Here is a 22392-nt window from a genome sequence, read left to right as displayed (position 1 = left end):
CTCGTGACAAGCGCTACAAACTGCTCGGCCCTTTCTTCTGCGTAGACTATCAACCGGAGAGGTGTCTTCGACAGTTTTCGCAGCGGCAGGTTCGTGTCAACACTCACTTCCCGACAGGCCGCATGCCAGAGTTCGATCTACGGTCGGATCAGTGGTCTAGAGCATACCATGTCGCCAAATACACTTGGGACTCTTTCATTCCTTTGTCTATATTTCTCAGTCCTAATGTATCATCAGAATATCAAGAATGGTGGCAAACTGTCTGCCCACCTCCCCTTTGTATTTAAATTTTGTCATTAATAAAAATGCAAAGTTTTATTCTGATAAAAAGCTTTTGTGGCCAAAAATCTTATATTGTTTCATGTAGTTACGAATTCATCCCTAGTAATGAGACCCATTTTTTTGTATATTCTTTCTTCGATTATCTCTCGTCATGATAGACGACCTTGCCTAGGTCATAAGGCGCATTTTTGTTGCCACAAAAGGTGACACAATCATTGCAAAAATTTGTGATGACCCAATCCCTGGCGATGGGATAACTTATCTAAATTGTCTATAAATTCCTTCTTTCATGTCTTTTTCCTAAAAAAATCACATTTTCAAAAATTTACTTCAAACCCTAACCTTCCCTTTCACTTTCACAGGAAGTCACTGGCATTGGCAAAATGGTTGTAACAAGGGCAATAAAAGAAACAGTTCCTCAACACAGCGACAGTGAGGCCGAAGGGATGGATTCCCCCAAATCAGTCAGGGGACAGAATCAGAATCGAACAGATGATATAGATCCAGCCATGTATAATCTGTTCAAAAGAATGATGACTAAAATGATGGCTGAACAGGCCGAGGCTAGTCAAAAAGAAGTTGCTCCAAAAAGCAAGCCAAAGAAGAAGGCTGTAAAGAAGCCTGTCAGGATTGTTAGAAAGCAAGTACAGCCCGACACCACTTCTGAAGAAACAAAATCAGCTGAAGAATCGAAAGAGGAAGAGCAATATGTTTATCATCAGAATCCTCCACCGCAGTTTGCAAAGACCGCTGCAGAGCCCAAATCAATCAACAAGCCCGTTCCGGTTAATGATCCGATGCAAGAACAGATGAAAGAAATGAATCGGGCTATCAAGGATATTCAGGCCAAAAAGCAAGGGCAAACAGACCTACTCCGGTGAAGATTTTTACCATGGCCTGGACGGGGATGACAATCTGGAAAACCTCCCTCGCAAGTTCCTTAAATTTGACGGAACAAGCAATCTCAAGGCTCATTTGGCCACCTTTTATGCCGAATGCGGCCGTTTCAGGAAAGACAATCGGGCGTTATTCATCTGCTTTCCTCGCAGCCTTGAAGGGGTAGCGGCCAAGTGGTATGCAGACCACATTAATCCTATCGAACTACGAGAGTTTGATAAGGTCGTAAACTTGTTCATTGAGCGCTTCAGGTTTAATGTCGAAGCCTCACCAACCCTCAATCATCTATACAATTTAAAACAGATGGAGAATGAGAAAGCCAGCGAATTTATCCACAGGTGGAGAAGCACCTGTAACAGAATGAAAGTTCCCATACCAGAGGAGCACGCCCTGCAGATTATTCTGAATAATTTTGCCCAGCCTTTGAGGAACCTCATTTCTACTTCGCCCGCCAAATCTTTCATCAAATTGATTGCGAGAGCCGAGTGGCTCGAGACCGGTCTGGATAATGGCCTGTATGAGGGTTACCCTTTCGTCCGAGGAAACCCTGAGCAGAAGAAAAAGGCTCATGCTGCTTATTCCACGGATTTTTCAGACAACAGCGGTAGTTCTGGCAAAAAGAAGAACAAGAAGAATCGCGACAAGAACTCAGGGCATCCCAGGGTCGAAAGAACAAACTCTGCAGCCCAGAAAGGGAAATTTGTTAAGCCACAGCCTGTTCAGTCAGCGCCTCAGCCTGAAGCAAAGCAGTCAGAGAAACCGAAGCACGATGGGTGGAGTTATGATCGGGAGTTTTCAGCTTTAGAGCAGTCCCGCGAAGACATCTTGGAATATATGATGTCGAAAGGAATGATCAAACTTCCCAAGGTAGCAGATCCTCCCGTTGCTATGGGAAAATGGACTGACATGTTCTGCAAGTTCCACCGGACTGTGGGACATGACACCGAGCATTGCTTTGTTCTTAAGAACATCATCCAGGACTGCATTGACAAGAACCTGTTGATTGAAGATGAAGAAGAACAACCGAAAATTCTATCCAAGCCATTTCCTAAACATTCTGCTTCGGTCATCATAGAGCAGGCATTCTCTCTGCAAGGCTGTATCCAACCATGTTCTAAACAGGACATTTAGGATCAACATCAGGTCCTAGTCCTTCGCCAAGAACAATCTTCCGCCAAGAGGGCGGATGTCATTACATTCTCTAGTAAATCAACAAAGGCAGCGGCAGGAACTGCCAAGCTAGTTCCCAGGATCCTGAAGCGCTTTATCAAAGCAGCTTCGAAGAAAGAAGAGGCTTTAGGGTCAGTTCAGAAGCCGATTACTTCTTTATCCAACATCTCTATCTTGGACCTGACTCACGCTTCATCTGAACATCAGCAAGTGCTAGAAGATCTGCTCAGAAAGATCAAAGTCAAGCCTAGCACGACTCCGCAAGACATGGCTCAAATCGTCAATCAAGCCATGACGAATGCACCGATCACCTTTTCTGATGAGGATCTGCCAAAATCTCATTCTTTTCATAACAACGCACTTTACATATTGGTGCGAACCAGGGGCATGACAGTCCCTCATGTGCTCGTTGATGGATGTAGTAGCCTCAATATCTGTCCTGAAATGACAGCCAAGGCGTTGGGTTTAAAAGAAGAGGAATACACCCCAGATCCGATCACGATCTACGGTTTTGATAACCATGGGCAGACAACCAAGGGGAAGATATTTCTCGAGATCTTCATCAACTATTCGGTGCATACTATACTCTTCCATGTGGTCAATGTACAATCTGTTGCTGGGGCGCACCTGGATCCACAACGCCAATGCTGTCCCATCAACTTTGCACTAGTGTATCAAGTGGTCGAAGGGAGGCATAATCACCACGGTCCTAGGAGAGGATCCGGAAGAACGACTCCCGCAGCCGATGATTCCCCGTCCCACTTTCACTGCCGACATTCCGAGCATCCGGGAAGCCGAAGAAATTGATCTAAGTGAAAGTCTGGATATGCTAAATTTGAAAGAAGTCCAGCCAACAGAAAATGTCACCACAGTAGTTCAGTGGCAGGGACCTCGCTTCTTCAAGCTAGGAGGACGCCTCGATTGCACTTCATTTAGAGATCACCCTCTGTTTCCTCAATTCTCCAAAGCTAAGAAAGGGTTTGATCTTCTAATGAAGCACAGTTATCAGCCCTTCAGGGGCCTGGGCAAAGATGAAGACGGCATTCTGGAGCCAATCGTTCCCAATCAGCATGTCACCGGTACAGGCTTGGGTTTCACAGGTTAGTCATCCGGCAAAAAGACCATCTTCATCAAGGGAGCCCAGTGATGAAGACAATGCCAGTGTTTTCTGTTTTCTTTCCCTTCTATCATCTTGTAAGGGCAAGATCCGCCCCAGTCTCTTTCTTTTCTTCTTCTTCTTTAACAATCGTTTGTAAATACCAAAGTTTATTCAATCAATGAAAAGTTTGTTTGCTCTATTCATCTTGGTGTACACGAATTCTTTGCTTATATTCTTGTCTATGTTGTCATTCTCCGTCTATGTACAAAAGGCTATTTTTCAAACATTTTACCCTTTTCTCAAAAGGCCTTCTTTTCACTGACAGGATTGCCAGAATCATGGCTCCTAAATCGTTCAAAAAGCTCATTATCAATACCAACCCTTTTCAAAATAAACCGGCCAGAATCTACAAGGCAAGGACAGAGACAGAAGTCAGCAAAATAACAGAGCGGATTGAAGAGTTGGCAGAATTCGACTCGACGATTCAAGATTTGCCAGAATTTGCCAGCATTCAGAAGCAGGATGAAGCATCGCCGTTGGTTCAAGATCCAACGGAGGATGTCAATATTGGTTCGGAAGACGATCCAAGAATCCTCAAAATTGGTTCCAGTCTAAATTTAGATGAGAAGGAAAGGCTCATCTACTTCCTCAAACAGCATCAGGAAGTCTTCACTTGGACTTATGAGGATATGCCAGGTTTAGACTCTAAGTTAGTCGAGCATCGCCTTGTGTTGAAGCCAGATTGCAAACCAATCAAGAAGAAACTAAGAAAAATGGATCCTCCGGTGGCACCGCAAGTCAAAGAAGGACTTGAAGAATTGTTAAAGGTAGGATTCATTCGGACCATTGAATACCCAGATTGGTTGGCGAACATCGTAGCAGTTCCCAAAAAGAATGGCAAAGTTCGAATCTGCATCGACTTCAGAGATCTGAACAAAGCCACCCCAAAGGATGATTATCCACTCCCCAACATCGATCTTTTGATCGATAGCACGGCGGGCCACGCCATGTTTTCCTTTATGGATGGATACTCAGGCTACAATCAAATCAAATTGGCCGCTCGTGACCAATCCAAAACTTCTTTTACTACACCTTGGGGGACCTTCTGCTATACAGTCATGCCGTTTGGAATCAAGAATGCTGGGGCAACCTATTAGAGAGCTATGGCCGTTATCTTTCATGACCAGATGCACAAGAACATGGATGCCTATGTGGATGACATCCTGGTCAAATCAAAAGAAGGAGAAGATCATCTTGATGCTCTTGGCCAAGTCTATGAAAGACTTATTCTCTACAAGCTGAGGCTCAACCCACAGAAATGCGTCTTTGGAGTAGAGTCAGGCAAGCTGCTTGGCTACATGATCAGCAAAAAAGGCATAGAGGTGGATCCTGTCAAGGCAAAGGCGATCATTGATATGCCGCCTCCCACCAATCTTAAAGAACTGCGAAGCCTTTAAGGTCGCATTCAGTCTATTCGGCGCTTCATCTCCAATTTGGCCATGAGATGCGAGCCCTTCAATCACTTATTAAGAAAAGAAGTGAAATTCGTGTGGGGACCAGAATGTCAGCTCTCATTTGAGCGCATCAAGCAGTATCTTCTCAATCCACCTGTTCTGTAGCCGCCAGAACTCGGAAAACCACTCCTTTTATATATTTTTGTCAACCACAATGCTTGTGGCGGATTTCTTGCACAGTATGAGGAAGGCAGCCGGATAGAGCATGCCATCTACTACATCAGCAAGACTTTCATCGATTATGAGAAGAGATACTCTCAGATGGAAAAGACATGTTTAGCCTTGGTATGGATGTGTCAGAAGCTGAGACATTATCTCCTGGCATCGGAAATCAAAATTCTGTCAAGGCTCAACCCTCTCAAATACATCCTTGAGCAGCCTTTCCTTACTGGACGGATTGCGAAATGGCAAGTCCTCCTGATGCAGTATGATTTGGAGTACGTTTCTCAAAAATCAGTCAAGGGTCAGTCCATCGCAGATCAGTTAGCAGATTTCCCGTTGACAGAAGAGATCAAGGCGGAAGACGATTTTCCCGGCGATCGCATCTGTAACATCCGAGAATCTCCAGTCTGGACTCTATTCTTTGACGGAGCCAGAAATATGTCCGGTATAGGGATTGGGATCTTGTTGATCACTCCTGAAAAGGAGATGCTCCCTTATTCCCTTAAGCTCGATTTTCAATGTAGTCACAACATGGCCGAGTATGAAGCTCTAATACAAGGCCTCAAGATTTTGCAAGACTTTGATGTCAAGAGAGTACATGCCTTTGGCGATTCATTGCTTGTTGATAGCCAAGTTAATGCTGAATGGCAAGTCAAGGATTCAAAGTTAATTCCCTATCAGAAGATTGCCTTAGCTCTCATAGGCAACCTTGAAGAATTTCAGCTCAACCATGTCAAGAGAGAATACAATCACATAGCAGATGGCCTAGCCTGTTTAGGCTGTATTCTGTCTTTTAAGGATAGTGAGTCCTGTCGTTCCTTCGAGATCGGCAGACTTGATCAACCTGCCTACATTCCAGTTGAGCAAGTAAACCAAGCCACTCAGAAGGAGAAGCCTTGGTACCAAGACATCAAAGACTTCATCGAAACTGGTAAATTCCCACCAGGCATGCCGAGAAGGGAGCAGCGTGCAATTCAACGCGTGTCAGTCTGCTATTTCATCCTTGCCAATATTCTCTACCGTCGTGGTTTCAGTTCTGTGTATGCTAGATGCTTAGATAAGGACGAAGCCATGGAAGTTGTCCGAGAGGCACACGAGGGAATTTGTGGTGGTCACGTCGGCTACCAGACACTCGTCAAGCAGATTATTCGGGCAAGATACTACTGGAAAACCATGCAGCAGGATTGCCATCAATTTGTAAGGAAATGCGTCAAGTGTCAAATGCACGCACCTTCCATTCATGCGCCAGCCGCATATTTGCAATCCGTGGTTTCTCCTTGGCCCTTTTCGATGTGGGCCTTCGACGTGGTGGGTCCGATCACTCCTTCAGCTTCTAATGGCCACCGATATTTCCTCGCAGCTACAGAATACTTCACCAAATGGGTCGAAGTTATCACTCTGCGAACGGTAGAGGGCCGACACGTGGTTTCATTTATTCATAAGAATCTTCTTTGTCGCTTCAGCATCCCACACGATATTGTGTTGGACAATGGCAGTCATTCAAGCATGAGAAGATGAAGACCTTCTGCTCGAAGTTTCGGATTCATCACCACTTCTCCGCCCCTTACTATCCCCAAGGGAACGGCCAGGCAGAGGCCACCAACAAGATTTTGATTCGCATTCTAGAAAGAACTGTGGAGACGGGCCGTGATTGGCACGAGAAGATGCACGACGCACTTTGGGCGTACCGAACCACCATTTGAACCCCAACCAATGCTACGCCTTCAGAGCTTGTTTATGGGACGGAGGTGGTGTTACCTCTACATGTTTAGAAGCCCGCACTCAAGTTTGCGTCACTCATTGAACTTCCGCTTGATCAGTATCAGCAGCAGAGATTGGTACAGCTTGATCTATTAGATGAGAAAAGACTCAAGGCAGCAGAGCACGCTCATGCCTATCGTCAGAGGATAGCTCGGCACTACGCCAAGTCAGTTATTGAGAGAAGGTTTCGAGTTAATGATCTTGTGCTCAGATCGATAGCTCATCTCAAGCATCGGCCGAGGGGCAAGTGGTCACCCAATTGGGAAGGCCCTTATGTGGTTAAAGAAGCATTGCCTCGCAATTCCTATCGTCTGATCAACGCGGATGGGGTTGAACTGCCAGATCCCATTAATGCTTTACACCTGAAGAAATTTTACACTTAAATTGTTCATCATAGCCTTTTGTATTCCTCAAAAGTCTTTTTCAAATAAAGCAATATTCTTCTCACCTTCTTCCCCCTGATACTGGGGCATTTTATTTTGATCTATACTTATTTCCCTTCATCATGATGCAGGCAGGATCAGACAGATCCTTTTCCTAAAAACCTTACCAACTCTTTGCTAACAATGGTTATCTTTATTAAATTACGTTCATTTCATCCTCTTTTCAAATTTTATCAGTTTGTTGTCAATTTTATCAATTTGTCAAAATTTCATCAAGTTTTATCAATTTTACTAAATTTTATTCCTTAAAACCCCCTTCAGGTTAAGGGATAAACCTGATGCCTCTTTCCAATGAGGTATTCTTCTATTTTCCCCTCAGGTTAAGGGAAAAACCTGACCCTCGTTGACCGAGGTGTTCCCATTCAGGATAAGGGGTAATCCTGAAATCCCTCATAGGGGCATCAATGCTACCAGTGAGAATCCTTTTTCAAAATAAATTTTAAATAAATTCCCTTAAATTTTTCCCCATTCTTTTACTTTCCTTCTTCCTTCAGGATAAAGGATAATCCTGAAGTCTTTCCTCATCAATTTCTTTCTCAATTTTCTATCAATTTTTAATTTTTATCAATTTTGTTGATTCTTTGTTAAATTCTTCTTTATTCTTCAAAATCTATTTGTCATTCGTTCCTTCCCCTTTCAAGTTAAGGGATAAATCTGAACCTCGTTCTTCGAGGTACATCCCTTTCAGGTTAAGGGATAGACCAGAATTATTTCCCATAAATTCTTCCATTCACACCAATCTTTATTCATTCTCCTTCAGGATAAGGGAAATCTTGAAGTCGTCATAAATAATTCAAGGTTCAGACCATCTTGGGTCAAGAATCTTGAATAAATCTTTATATTCGTCGGAATCTATTCATGCCTTTGTCAATCCTTTCGATCCGACTCTTGGGTAGTAATTATTTCCTTCCTGTCTGAGTTCTGACTCAGGTTTTTCGTTTTGTTTTTGTTTTCATTTTTGTTTTCAAGATCCGGGTTCCGACTCGAGTTCTTTTCCTTTTTATATATCGTTTGAAGTTTCGAGTTCCGACTCGGACTTCCTATCGGATTCGACGCTCGTGTTGGAACCGATCGTACCCTTGAAGATTCGAGTTTTTTTCAAAAACTCGGGTTCTTCCATTTTATCATTATTTTAAAGAATCCGGGTTCCAACTCGGGTTTTTCCCTTTTATATATCGTTTGAAGTATCAAGTTCCGACTTGAACTTCCTTTTGAATCCAATGCTCGTGTTGGACAAATTGTTGTGTTGAGAATGCGAGTTTCCAAACTCAATTCTCATTCATTTTCTTATATTTAAAAATCGGGTTCCGACTCGGATTTTCCTTTTTTGTATATTATCATTTCTGAAGTTTCAAGTTCCGACTTGAACTTCCTTTTGAATCCAATGCTCGTGTTGGACAAATTGTTGTGCTGAGAATGCGAGTTTCCAAACTCAATTCTCATTCATTTTCTTATATTAAAAAAACGGGTTCCGACTCGAATTTTCCTTTTTTGTATATTCTCATTTCTGAAGTTTCAAGTTCTGACTTGAACTTCCTTTTGAATCCAATGCTCGTGTTGGACAAATTGTTGTGTCGAGAATGCGAGTTTCCAAAATCTACTCTCATTTATTTTCTTATATTCAAAACCGGGTTCCGACTCGGATTTTTCTTTTTGTATATTCTTATCTTTGAAGTCTCAAGTCCCGACTTGAACTTCCTTTTGAATCTGATGCTCGTGTTGAAAATTCGAGTTTTCAAACTCAATTCTCACTCATTTCTTATATATTTGAAAAAACCGAGTTCCGACTAGGATTTTTCATTTTCCCTAAATTTTCATTAAATGTCTATTCTATCTCCCCTTCAGGATAAGGGATAATCCTGAAACACCGACAATCATTCTCGCGTAATTCTCAAGTATCTTTGAATGTCAGTCTCATTTTTCAAATCCTCCTTTTGAAAACCCAGTGCTCATACTAGTGTGCATTTTCAAAACCCAGCGCTCGTACTGGGGCATTCTTTTGAAATCTAGTGCTCGTGCTGGTACATCTAGCGCTCGTGCTAGTTGATTGGCTCGTACTAGCGTGCATTTTGAAAACCCAGTACTCGTACTGGTATGCCTTTTGAAAACCCAGTGCTCGTACTGGTGTGCATTTTCAAAACCCAGTGCTCGTACTGGGGCATTCCTTTTGAAATCCAGTGCTCGTGCTGGTACATCTAGCGCTCGTGTTAGTTGTTTGGCTGACTGATCGGTTAGCCCTCCAGGTTCAGTCATTGTACTAACCAATCATCAACAATTCAAGCTCTAAATTCTCGATTTCAACTTTCGGGTTACCATTTTATCAAAAATCAATCATCTTTTCTTGCAAAGGATCCTCTTTAGGGAGAGTTCGAGGGAGCTCGTTCCTTTCGCATGCAACCATCTTCCGTTCGCAAGAACCCTCTTCCAGGGAGAGTTTTAAGGGTCTCGTTTTCTTAGCGAACAGTTTGCAAAACAACAACCAATTTACACAAGAGAACCCTTTTTCCAGGGAGAGCGTCGACGGAAGCTCGTTTCTTTTGTGGCTCCAGTTTTTCTCATCTTTGGCCAAACCCCTTCACAGAGGACCCTCTTTTAGGGAGAGTGTGATGGACTCGTTCCTCTGTGATACTTTCTCAACTTTGTTTTTCGGCCGCCTTTCTATAAAAGAAGCCTAGAGATAGGTAGTTTTGACGAAAACTTAATTTCTCTTCGAAAGTTCCGTTTTGCAAACACCTCCTCTTTGGGGAAGAGAGGAGTATTTCCAACTTCCCATTCGGGTAAGGGCTTAAGCCTGAGTCTCTCTTTTTTGGGGTAAAAGAGAGGAGAATTTTGTCATGGACGTGTTGATTCGATATTAAGTGATTTCTTTCATCGAGGATTTCTAGAATACATTGCCAATTCGCTATCAAAAATCATTGTTGATCTCAAAGTTTTTCATCGCACAAAGAATTATCTCAAACTACCTTCAGTATCATTTTCAAAAGAGCAAAACTCTTGCGAAATAAGAGCTAAATTCAAGCTTTTTCTGTTGATCAACCAAGAGGATGAAGAAAAATCTTCGATATGACCGACAAAGGAAAATTCAATGATGTTGAAAAGCCATAAGTGAAATGATATTGATCATAGCAGTTGCGCATTCTTAAAGATTATTTTTTTGGCGGTAAGATAGTGGAAATATCCTGAGCAGTAAAAAGAACCTACCCAATCCATATCTCCTCAGTCATTTGAGCTGTAAATCAAATATTTGCAAAAGGGATCTCTCAATTGTCGTCAAGATGAAGGCGAACCAAGCGAGTAGACTCCCGGGGCCAAAGAAGATTTGAAACATCGACAAGATGACGGAGTTTGTGACGGATCCTTCTAGGGAAAGTTCGGATCACCGTCGAGATGAAGACGGATGCGATGAACCTACCGACAAACCCTAAAAGATATTTGATTTCTGCTATCACTTAGAGATTTCAACCCAATGAACCTATATCATCAAACATAATTCCTGAGAAAGAAAAAGAAGGATCGGAGCATCTCCAAGATGAAGGAGTTTGTGACGTACCCTTTCTCGAAAAAGAGAGAAAAGTCAGGACATCTCCAAAATGAAGGATAATGTGAAAGAACCCAAGAAAGCTCCGTGGGTCAAAAGAGTGCAAAAAGATCATCAGGGAAAAATGCCCAGGATATCAAACTGCCCGAAACTGCCAAGAATCATCTTTATCTATGTGAAATTCTTCTATCAATATCCTTCCATTCATTTGCTTTTATGAAACTAAGAATATTTCCTCTCCGTTCATATCAAGGAAATTGTTATCTTCCTTGAAGAAACTCAACAGCAACAAGTTAGAGTTTGATTCTCAATTCTATAGATTTAGCCCAATTGGAGCTAATACTCTAGGTGGAAAGTGGTGACGTTTCTTTGTCACACATGAGTACAATTCAATCATTCTGAATCAACTACAATTTTGGCATCTTATTGGCAATATTTTCTCTCATCCCAGCATGAAGTGTGAACTTGATAAGTCGTTTTGACGTATCCTGACGTCATCCCTCCTTAGGACTAAAAAGTCCTTTACTTCCGCATGATCTGAGCGCTCTCAGATCTGCACACTTCCCTGTGTCCTTCACTGTCCCGCCATAGACAGTTCCCGCTCAGGATAAGGGTTAAACCTGAACTTTTTGCAAAAGATCTGTTATTGTCAAAAACTATTTTCAGTCTCAGCAATAAGGCGCCCAAGAGCAACCCCTTTTCAAGCTTTAGGGACCCCCATTTTCATTCTTTTGCAAAAACCCCTCGTGGACTTGTTGTGCAAAGTCTAGAGGCCCATCACAGTTTTCCTCGCTCCTCGAGGATTCTGTATCCATTCAGGCTAAGGATTAAACCTGTTACCTCGCTCCTCGAGGTATCACCCAAACCTTCTGCGAGAGGTCGTCGGTTTTTAGAAAGCTGATTTTAGTTTCAGCAATGAGGCGCCCAAGATCATCCCTTTTCCAAGCTTTAGGGAACCCCTTTGTTTCTCTCTTCTTGCAAACCCGTCTCGGATTTGTTCGTCCAAATTCTGAAGGTCCCATCATGGTTTCTTCATCCGAGGATCCCGTATGGTCGTCCCTTTCAGGTTAAGGGTTAAGCCTGAACCTCACTTCACGAGATACCTTCCGTTCAGGTTAGGGTTAAACCTGTGTCCCATTTCCGACTAGATATCCTTTTTAGTCCCATCACAGTTTCTTCTCTCAAAGATTCTGTATGGTCGTCCCTCTCAGGACAACAGTGAAGCCTGAACCTCGCTCCGTGAGGTACCTTCCTTTCAGGTTTGGGTTAAACCTGAGCCTCGTTTTAGACGAGGTAATCCTTCCCATCCCATCATGGTTTTCCCCACAAAGGAATCCGTGCTCTTTGTACATCCATCCAGGAAAGGATCGTCCTCGAGTTTCATCTCATGAGGCATTTCTTTCAAAATGTCCCATCGAGGTCCATTTATGTTTCCTTTCCCCATCCAAATTATATTGATCCATCTTCGTCCCATCCAAGTTAAGGGCTAAACCTGAGTCCTTCCAAAAGGCTGATCTTGTCTCACCCATGAAACTTGATCAAAATTCTTATCTTTCATTATCCCTGGGATTTTCACCCAAAGTCCCACCACGATTTCCTCATTTCTATCATTCAGTCGTATCATTGTCGAGGATTTCATCCCCCCAGGACCATTCAGGATAAGGTTTTAAGCCTGAAAAGCCGTGTTTTCAAAATAAATTCTTCTACACCCAGCTCAGATCGGCTGACTGGGCATTTTTCAAAATTTGGAGTGTTTCTTTGCCACTAAGCTCAACTTTCAACCGGCTTAGTAGCAAAGAGGGGCATCTGTAAACACCCCAAATTTTTCAAAATGTTGTAAATATCCCCTTTTTGCCCCTTTTTCCCCATTCTTTGGGTAATTAAGTCAGTTTTAAATCTAAATTCTATTTTGTTTCTCAAATTTCGTTGAAATTAAATTCATTTTACATATTTTGACTCAATTTCAGATCCGGATCTACATCAAAATCCAAATCTGAGCTTTTTTATCCAATCAAATTCTCAAAATTATCAAAAATAACTTTCTGAAAAGCTCAGACACTTCATCCGGTATCCATTTGGATCCATCACGTTGTATTTCTCGATTCGAGTATCAAAACTTGAATATTTTCTCAAAAAACTGGGTCCAAACCCTTTCTTCTGAAGAAATTCCCCCGAAATGGTCTGAAATTGTCAGAAAAATACTTTTGTAAATATTTATCAGAAAAATACAAAAAAATTAGTGTTTAATCTTTGTTTTCATGTATAAAACTTAGATTCTGTTCCAAAAATACAAAAAAATGGAAAAATCATGCAAAGGAGGCCTTTTTTTTGGAAAAATACAAAAGAAATTAGAAAAAAAAAACTACGTGGTTTTTGAAGATTTTCGCCGAAAAACTCACCTTTAACCATCTTTTTAGAAAAACTTGAAAAGGAGGCCTTTTTTTTGGAAAAAACTAATTTTCAAGGTTTAAACGTCGAGTTAGGGTTTTGAAAACCCTAACTCGCCTTCCTCCCTCAGCCGCTTCTCTCCCTCTCTCAGTCTCCTTCTTCCTCTCTCCATTTAACCCCTCATCACCAACAACTCTTCCATTCCCCGTCCATCGTTAACAAACTCTCCATGAACCCTCCGATTACCTATGGCCTCCCTCAGTCCGTCGATCATTAACCACCTCCTTCTCGATCTTTCTGGTCACTCTATAAATACCAGGCAGCAAGAAAGCAAAGGGATCGGATGACATTCGTTGGTCCTCTTTCCTCTTGCCTGATCCCCTTTCTCTTAACCGACTTTCATCCTCCTTCAGCGGAAGAAGCCCTCCAGGATAAGCACGAAGTCTCAGCTCCCCTGTTCAGACCTCCCCCCCTCCAGAAGGACTCCAGCCGATCCTTAAAGAATCAAGCATATCCGATGGTGCTGGATCGCTGATGGCAATCTCAGTCCATCCCATGCAAAAGTAACGGGACCTCATCATTGGATACCAGCAATCCATCTCCCTCCATTGAACAATCTCGGGAATTCAGTCTCCATTTTCCTTCCAAAATCGTGGTGATCCGTTTGGGTAAATACTCCTTTTCTTTCGATCATTTCCTTTCCGGTTTCCTTTTTCTCTTTAAATCGGATCCCTGTTAAACGCACCGTTGAGTTCGTTTTGAGTTGCTCATAGCAACGATCAAAACCCTCTCGTGCAACATTAAAGGGGATTCTCCAAATTCCCACATCTTTCCCTCTTTCAATGCATTTTATTTCTATTTTATTCCATGGCCGTCTACTTCATTTTATTTTATAGATTGTGTTTTATAGTCAGTTACTGCATTTTGTTATTTCCAGCAAAATTCAACTATCCTTGGCTTCATGTTAAGGGGTTAGGAATTTTTTTTCCTTTTCTTTCATGGACTCGTTCGATGTGTAAGATCCTACCTGGATTTCTCCAAATAGATTGCAGCATAGTTTAGAATAGATTGTGCAAAGTTCGATTTGTGCCGAATCCCACGACAAATCTGCTAAGATCATTTGGCTGGATCAATCTAAAGCATCGATCTGTGGGTTAGTTGTATCACCCAATGTGTGGAAATTAAGTCATTAGCCCAGGTTTGCCATTAATTCCTCTGTTTATTTCATTTAATTCATTATCATCATCCATATCTCTTTCATACTGTCCGCATGCCACATGCCCACCGTGTGAAAAACCCTAGCGCATTGGGCAAAATTAAACTGATCGACATAGGGTAACAGGATGTGGCCTGATGCAGTGATGGGAGTTACCTCAAAAATTTGGGTTGTAATAATTATATTGAAAGTTTACCGGCTATCCTTATGGGTGGGGCGAGAACAACCAAATCAGTGGTGGGAATTGCCGTGGAGTATGTTGAATTAGTAATCCGGACACTATCTCCTTGGTGGACCACAGGCTGTTGTAAACACCCCAAATTTTCACTCACCTCCCCAACATTTCCACCAAGCATCATCATCCAGCCTCTGAAATCGCTGGAGGGCAAAATGGTCATTTTCTGAACCCGAACCTTGCAAAAGTCCAAATTTCATCTGAAACTCTCAAAATTTCTCTATTTTTAGCTCAGATGTTCAAAATTTTATTCCTGACAGGAGACAGACATCTCCAAGTCTTAGTTCAAGATTGCATTTCATAAGACATGACATTGCATATCATTGCATGAGCATTTTAAATCACTGCACTGCACAGCATGACATTTCGAGGTCCAGAACTCTTGATTTCAAAATTTTCAATCCAGATTAGAATTTCAACTCTTTTCAAAATTGATTTCAAAACCCTGGGTCTTCAAAACTATCAATTCTTCCTATTTTACCCCAGGGCTCTGAATGTCAAAATATTTTCTCAGGAAAACGATCTGGATAGTTTTTAATGTAGATTTCAGTCACTTCACCTCAGATTTTGCCCTTTTTGACAATTTCAAATATTTTTCTTTTACAAAATCGCCCTACAAGGGCCTACTCTTTCCAAAATTCCTGTTTTGCCCATTAGTCCAGATTTTATGAAAATTCCAAAAAAGAAGTTGTGGTTTTATCCTTATTTTAATAAAGAAGCAATGTGGGACCCACACTGAGGTGGTGTCACACAAGCTTTTCTTTTAAAAAATTTGAATTTTGAAAAAACCCAAAAATATAGGAGCCTTGTCCCCTGGATTGGTGCCACTTTTCTTTTCTCTCTCCTCCCATTTCCATGCCAAGTGTCAGTGTGAGGCTACCCTAAGAAGCCGCCACATGTCATCCCATTTATCTACCATGTGTCACCCTATCCATCCTGCACCATGTGTCATTCCAAGATTACCAGGAGATGCCAAGTGTCATAAGTTGTCTGTCTAGAAAAGTGGAGCTTGTCTCCTCTGAGGTGGCGCCACTTGAAGGGTGTCTCCTACAGGGGACACGTGTCAACCTCTTACTCCTTCTAGAAAAGTAGCCTGACACATGTCTCTCCCTACTTTTCTCAGAAAAGTAGGAGACACGTGTCACTCCTAGATTCCTCCAGAAAAAGTAAGCTTGTCTCCTCTAAGGTGGCGCCATCTGGAGTGTGTCTCCTGCAGAGGACACATGTCAAGCTCTCACTTCCTCAGAAAAAGCAAATGCCATGTGTCATTTCCTGCTCTCTTCAGAAAAGCTAGAATTTAAACATTCAAATCTCCTCATAGGTGGCACAGATCCTGAACTTCTACCTTTTTCAGGTTGTCTGAGATGGCGCCACATGGCTTGGCCCTCCTTCTCTCCCCTCTGCCACTTGTCATTCTCTGCTTCTTTCAGAAAAAGCAGGTGACACATGTCTCCTTCTACCTCCTTCAGAAAAAGTAGAGGACACATGTCCTCTCCCTACTTTCTTTCAGAAAAGTAGGAGACACATGTCACTCCTGGCTTTCTTCAGAAAAAGCAAACCATTCAAATGTTCAAACAAGGCCTAGGTGGCGCAAATCCTGAGCTCTGACTTTTCCAGATGACCTATGAGGGTGCCACATGTCCCTTCCTTCCTTTTCCTCCCTCTTGCCACATGGCATTGTAGGAGCCACCCTGAGGTGGCGCCATATGTCCTCCTCCCATTCCTACAGGGCCAACCTCCATTTGAATTTCAAACTTCCCCCTGAGGTGGCGCCATTTAAGAAGGCCTCTCCAGACAACTGACACTTGTCTGCCACATGTCCAGACCTCCCTGTACCAGAAAAAGTAGAAAAACCCCCCATGAGGTGGCGCATTTTGCTTCCTCCCTTCATGTTCTCCTGCCACAAGGCATCGTAGGAGCCACTCTAAGGAAATGCCACATGTCAGCCCCTCCTTTCCTGCAGAAAAAGCAAAATTTCAAACATGTCAAGCACCTCCAGAGATGGCGCCACATGGCATGCTCCTACTGCTTCCAACTTTACACCTCAGAACACCTTTTGAGGTGGCTCCATTCCAGGACTCCACTTGGCTCCATTTTGATTTTTATTTTATTTTTAATAAAAGTAGCCCACCATGAGGTGGCGCCACCTGAGGACTCCCTACAAAAGGTGAGTTTAAATTTCAAATTCCAAGAGAACACCCTCTGAGGTGGCGCCTTTTGGGAGTTCCCTGCAGAGAGAATCAAGCAAACTTTTGAAAAATTCCAAATTCCCCCTGCTGAGGTGTCTCACCCACAAAATTTCCATTTTTTTTATTTTTCTCAAAAATCGAAATAACTGCATGAGGTGGCGCCACTTGAGAGCTCCCTGCAAAAGCCAAATTCGAATTTCAAACCCCCAGATGGCACCCCCTGAGATGGCGCCACATGAAGGGCTCAGATTGAGCCTGTTTGAAATTCAAATTTTTTCAGAAAATTTATAAAAACAAGGCTCCACGCCCAAGAGAGGAGAGCATCTTTGGAGACCATTTTTGTGAACTTGAAAATCCGACCTAGCCTCCCCAAAAATCTGATTTTGAACTTTGGAAATCGTGCCCCCTTTGGCTCATTGGAGAAGGTGGAGTAAAGTTCGTGCAGTGGCCAATCCGATTCAAACATAGCTCGATTTTGGTGGACCATCCGAAGCTCGGAGCAATGGACGAAGGAAGCTCGTGATAGCCGCCCCTTTCAAGAGCTTCTACGCTGCGTAACGAAGCAAGGTGCACTTCTTTTCCCCTTGATGTGATTCCATAATCCGAATCGGAAGTCGTTTGAAGAAAGAGCTCATCCGAGAGATGGATTGAGCTATTCTCATAAAATGACATATATAAAACGTTTAATTATGCTTCCTTGATGATTTTTAACATTCATGTAGTTAGCTAGGTTTAATTTGCATTTTATTTCATTCATTTAGCACATTTCATGAATTAATTAGGATTATTTTAGCATTTATTTCAACTCTGCTAATTTTCAGTAGGTCTCTGTTTTTGTCAGTCAGTCCACACGTCATTTCATGCATTTGTTTTTTATTAAAAATCCCAAAAAAATCACAAAATGCGCCCTTAGGTGTCCCCGAAATTTTTCCAAAAATTCGGAGGCATTTGAATTTGTTTACTGCGGTAAACATTCAAAATGGCAAGTCGGGTTTTGTTACTCGGGATGCGTTTTGAAAATTATTTGCCGACTTGTAAAATCGAGATATCCCTCATGGGATATCCGATTTTCGATCCGAAAGATGTTCTGAACTCGGGAGAATGTCTAGTGTTTAATATGAGTTTCTCAGATTTTTCTGATTTTTTTTAATGTCTGACAAAAATTCGCGAGTTCGGGACACGTGTCAGAGCCTAATTTGGGCCTCTGAGATCTTGGATCGACTTAGGGCTATGGTTTTTCTTTGTGTGTTGCTCCAAATCCAATACTGTAAAAAGTGAAAGTTGTGTCCGAGATGTCCTCTGTTTGCATCTGAAAGCCTATGATTTTTAGAACAGTGTTGATACCTGCTTCGGATTTTTTTTTGTCAGTCCCCTGTTTTGCTACATTTGTCTGTTCTGTTAGTTTAGGCAGGAATAGTTATATTTTTATCTGTGTTTCCTTTGATCAAATGCCAAAGTCATAAACATGAAAGTTGTTCATGTAGGTGTCGTGCATAGCTTTGATTATTTCATAAATTTCCATGGCTTTTTTATATTTTTTGGCATTTTACATCAGATTAGGATGATTTTTACCTCTGTCAGAACTAAATCCCTGTCGCTGAACTCACCATGGCTCAAATCCCGAGACTGTAAAAACAAAAAATGTTCCATTTCGGATCTTTCAGCAGTCTGCAAAATATCAGAAGTTTCCATGGTGTAAATCTTGCATTATCATAGTAGGCATTGCATTTGGTTCGGATCCATAGGCAAAATCCACCATTTTAGGACTTTCTTTGAATTTTAGCATTTAAATCATATCATTTCGTGTTTTTTAGCATTCTAGGTTGTTTATCAGAGTAAGTAGATGTTTCATACCAAATTTGGTGCAATTTGGAATCCATTTGAGGTTCGGATTAGCCATAATACCAAAACAGGGTCCCGCAGGACCCGGATCCAAGTGAAAAACAAGCGAAAATCGTTATTTTTGATAAATTGCAAAATGCCAAATTCTGATTTTACAGTCCTAATGTGTTTAGCAGCATGTCATACTGCATTTCATCATCATTTGATTCAATTTGAACTTCAAAATCTCAATTTTACCAAGTTTCCCTTCAAAAAACCCTGATTTTAAAGGTATAACTTTATAATTAGGGGTATTTTGGTCATTTTGACCACCATTCCGAATTTCAAACTATTTTCTACTGAATTTCCTGCATTTACATCATTTCAAATATCAAGGAAGCATGAGAATAGGGTTTATATCCAATTAAATCCAATAATTTCACAATATTATTGGAAAATCTTGGAAAAACCCACATATTTGAGCTAACCTTATTTCAAGTTTGGCAGGAACAATCAAAAGAAGGAGCTGAAGTCTGCAAATTTCTTTTATTTCCTTTATTTAAGTGATGTAATAATGTAAATTTTGGAATAAGAGAGTTAATTTCCTGCTTAGACTAGGATGCATATCATATAGTTTGAATTTATGCAAATATCCTGCTTATGTGATGCATACATCTTATTTCAAAAGCACTATGGATGTTCACGAATGGCACGTGCACCAACTCTTAGGGAGTTGATGGACTCGGTGGGATCCATATTTACGGCCCTAGTCGGAATATGGACGAGACCCAGATCCATCATCTTTCTACTAGTCACATAGAGCCTACACTCTTAGGCTATCTTAAAATGCACATCATATTTCCAAAGTTTTCAAAATCATGTGCATCAAATCAACTAAGTTCTGAACATATTCATGGCCACAGTCAGAATATGTGAAGGATTTATTTGGACTTAATGCACATTTTCCAACCAATTCCTCAGAAAATCTTTTCAAAGGGCATTCATTCACTCATGTCATTTGCATCATGAAATCATTTTCTCAAGAAAACTTCATTCTCAAGAAATCGATTTCTCAAGAAACTCTATGGATTTTCCAAAATCGGTTTTCCCAAGTCAAGTTTTTCACAGTTTTCCCTGGAAAATGTTACTTTCTTAAGACTTTCAAAAAGAGTTTTCCAATCTTTCTCCAAAATCCAAAATCGATTTCCAAGTATTTCAAGGTTGAGATTCTCAGGTTTTCAACCTCTCAAGTTTCAATTTCCCTTTTCCACAAGGGATTTCCAATGAATTTCCATCATTTTCTTAAGAAAACTCTCAAAGTCCAAGTTTTCCTAAGAAGTGTTTCCCTTTTCAAAGGTTCACCCTTTTCTCAAGAATCACTTCCATTTTCCCAGGATTTTCAACCATTCATGATTTTCCCACAACTTCATGAACTTTCCCGTAATTTCAAAAACCCTTTTTTTTTCTTCACATGAGTTTTCCTGAGAAATTGACTTTCAGCTTTTTCCTGAGAGAATCTTTTCAACTCCAAATATTTTCCAAGCATACATCATGTTTTCCCAAGCTGCATTTTCCAAAATCTCATAGCACATGCCTGAATTCTTTGTGCATATAGGATAGAACACAATTTTGATGATTTAACTAAGTCAAGCACAATTTTGGTCCTTGGTTCGATTACCCCTGTTAAAGGCGGCAGGAACGGTCGAACCTCGTACCGACAGGTCGAGCCCCATCCCATGGATTTTCCCGCAATTTTCAAAACGGAGGTGAGTATTTCAAAACCATTTTCAAAATCTGGTCAAGTTTGAATCGCGAAAGCGTTTTCCCTCTCTCTCTTCCGCAAGGAAGGGAAGACGGGGGAAAAATTTCGCGACGAGAACAGGTTTGGCGATCGTGATGGGACCTGTCCTTGTCTGACCTAAATTATGCTTGACTTAGTTCAATTATGAAAATTATGTTCACAAAATGTCAGCTCTTTTACTTTCAATTTCATGTGAGCCTAGGAGCCTAGATTTTGACCTAGCTGACATTGACTGCATATAGCTTAGGCATGGTTTGGTAGGATCAGATTGAGGAGAAACTTTCATGCTCACATAGACTTAGGTCTAAATACAACTTTCCTCAATTTAGGATCTGAATGCAAACAATGTATGCTTCTTCAAAGATTTTCAAAAGTCTATTTCTTTAGGATTTAGAGCCCTCTATTTCTTGCATATGATCATTTTTCAAACCTCAATTACCTATCATTACCCGGTCTTCACGTTGCTGGGCTCTCTTCCAGAACCATAGTTCGGGACAGAGCCCCACAACTGGGCCAACTATTTGGGTTAACACCCCCCTACCACGTACCGCGGGCCACAGTCCGAAGTATATCGGTAGGCGCTCAAGGATGTTGGAAAACCTTACCTTAGAACCGGAGTTGAAATTCTATGCCACGTACCTCGGATTTCGGTTCGAGTATATCGGCATAACTGGATTGGACAAAGATGATTTGAGCCTAGAGTTAGGATTAAGGTCCTACAGCTGTTTTCAAATTGATGCATCTAGAGTCAGCCTTTTAGGGAGTGCTGAATGTGCATAAATGTTTGTGCAGGATGTGATTGTATGATTTTCTCAATTTTTTATATTTCCCAATGTTTTTTTTTTTTTCATTAGGTCTTTTTCCAAATATCCTTGTTTTCCACAAGATCTTTTTCTCAAACCCTGGATGATTTTTCCAAATATCCCTTTTCTTCCAAAACTCCAGGCGATTTTACATTCTACCTTTCTACTGGATCTCGAATTTCTAGCTGCATTTTTATCCTGCCTGCAAAATTTTTCAAAATTTCTCACATTTCCTAAGTCTCATTCTGAGTCTTTCTCTGTTTTCAGTTCGATGGCATCCAATCAAGTCGATCCTATCTTTCCTGAAGGTCACATCTCCTTCGAGGTGCGACAAGGTCGTCCTGAATATCGAGCCCTTAGCACCGGAACTTTCATTCTCCGGTGGTATTATTCCTGGCTAAAGAGCTTTTCCCGAATGTTCCCGGACCATTTGAGCGAGTGCGTATTAGAACTGGCATCAACAGTCGGAAAGCAGACCATCAATGGCAACCTGATCCATGCAATGGCGGAGCGATGGAATCCTCGAACGTGTACCTTCTGGTTCCCATGGGGAGAGATGACCGTTTTAATGGATGAATTTTCAGAAATCATGGGGTTACCAGAACTAGCTGGTCGACCAAGCGACCCATTAGAGCATCAATTCCTTATCAATGTCAAGGGTTTGGACCCCCGAGACTCCTTAGCTCGTATGACAGGCCGCCGATCTTGGCCCCTGATCCAGTTGGAAGAAAATGAGTATGTTGACCTACTTGAGTTGTACCGCCAATACGGGACCTTCGTCGAAGCCAGTTCGCTATCAAGAACAGCTAAAGAAAGGATTTAAAATGCGATGGTTCTGTGCATTGTAGGATTATCCCTCTTCCCAGATGGGCAAAACTACATGGACATCAGAATAATCCAACTTATGAGAAGATGGGGAAGTCGGCAAACCAATCGCCTCTCTATAGCCATGGCAGCGCTCGCCTTCCTATATCGAGGTCTGACTCGATTCTCACTTGGAGAGTCCATTTTAGTTGAAGGATGCATCTACGCACTTCAGTCCTGGTTTTTCCAGCATGTTCCAGCCCGAGCAA

This window comes from Nuphar pumila, chromosome 8 (assembly GCF_984573655.1).
Source record: "Nuphar pumila chromosome 8, dmNupPumi1.hap1.1, whole genome shotgun sequence".
NCBI lineage: Eukaryota > Viridiplantae > Streptophyta > Magnoliopsida > Nymphaeales > Nymphaeaceae > Nuphar > Nuphar pumila.
Note: the sequence above shows the minus strand (reverse complement) of the source record.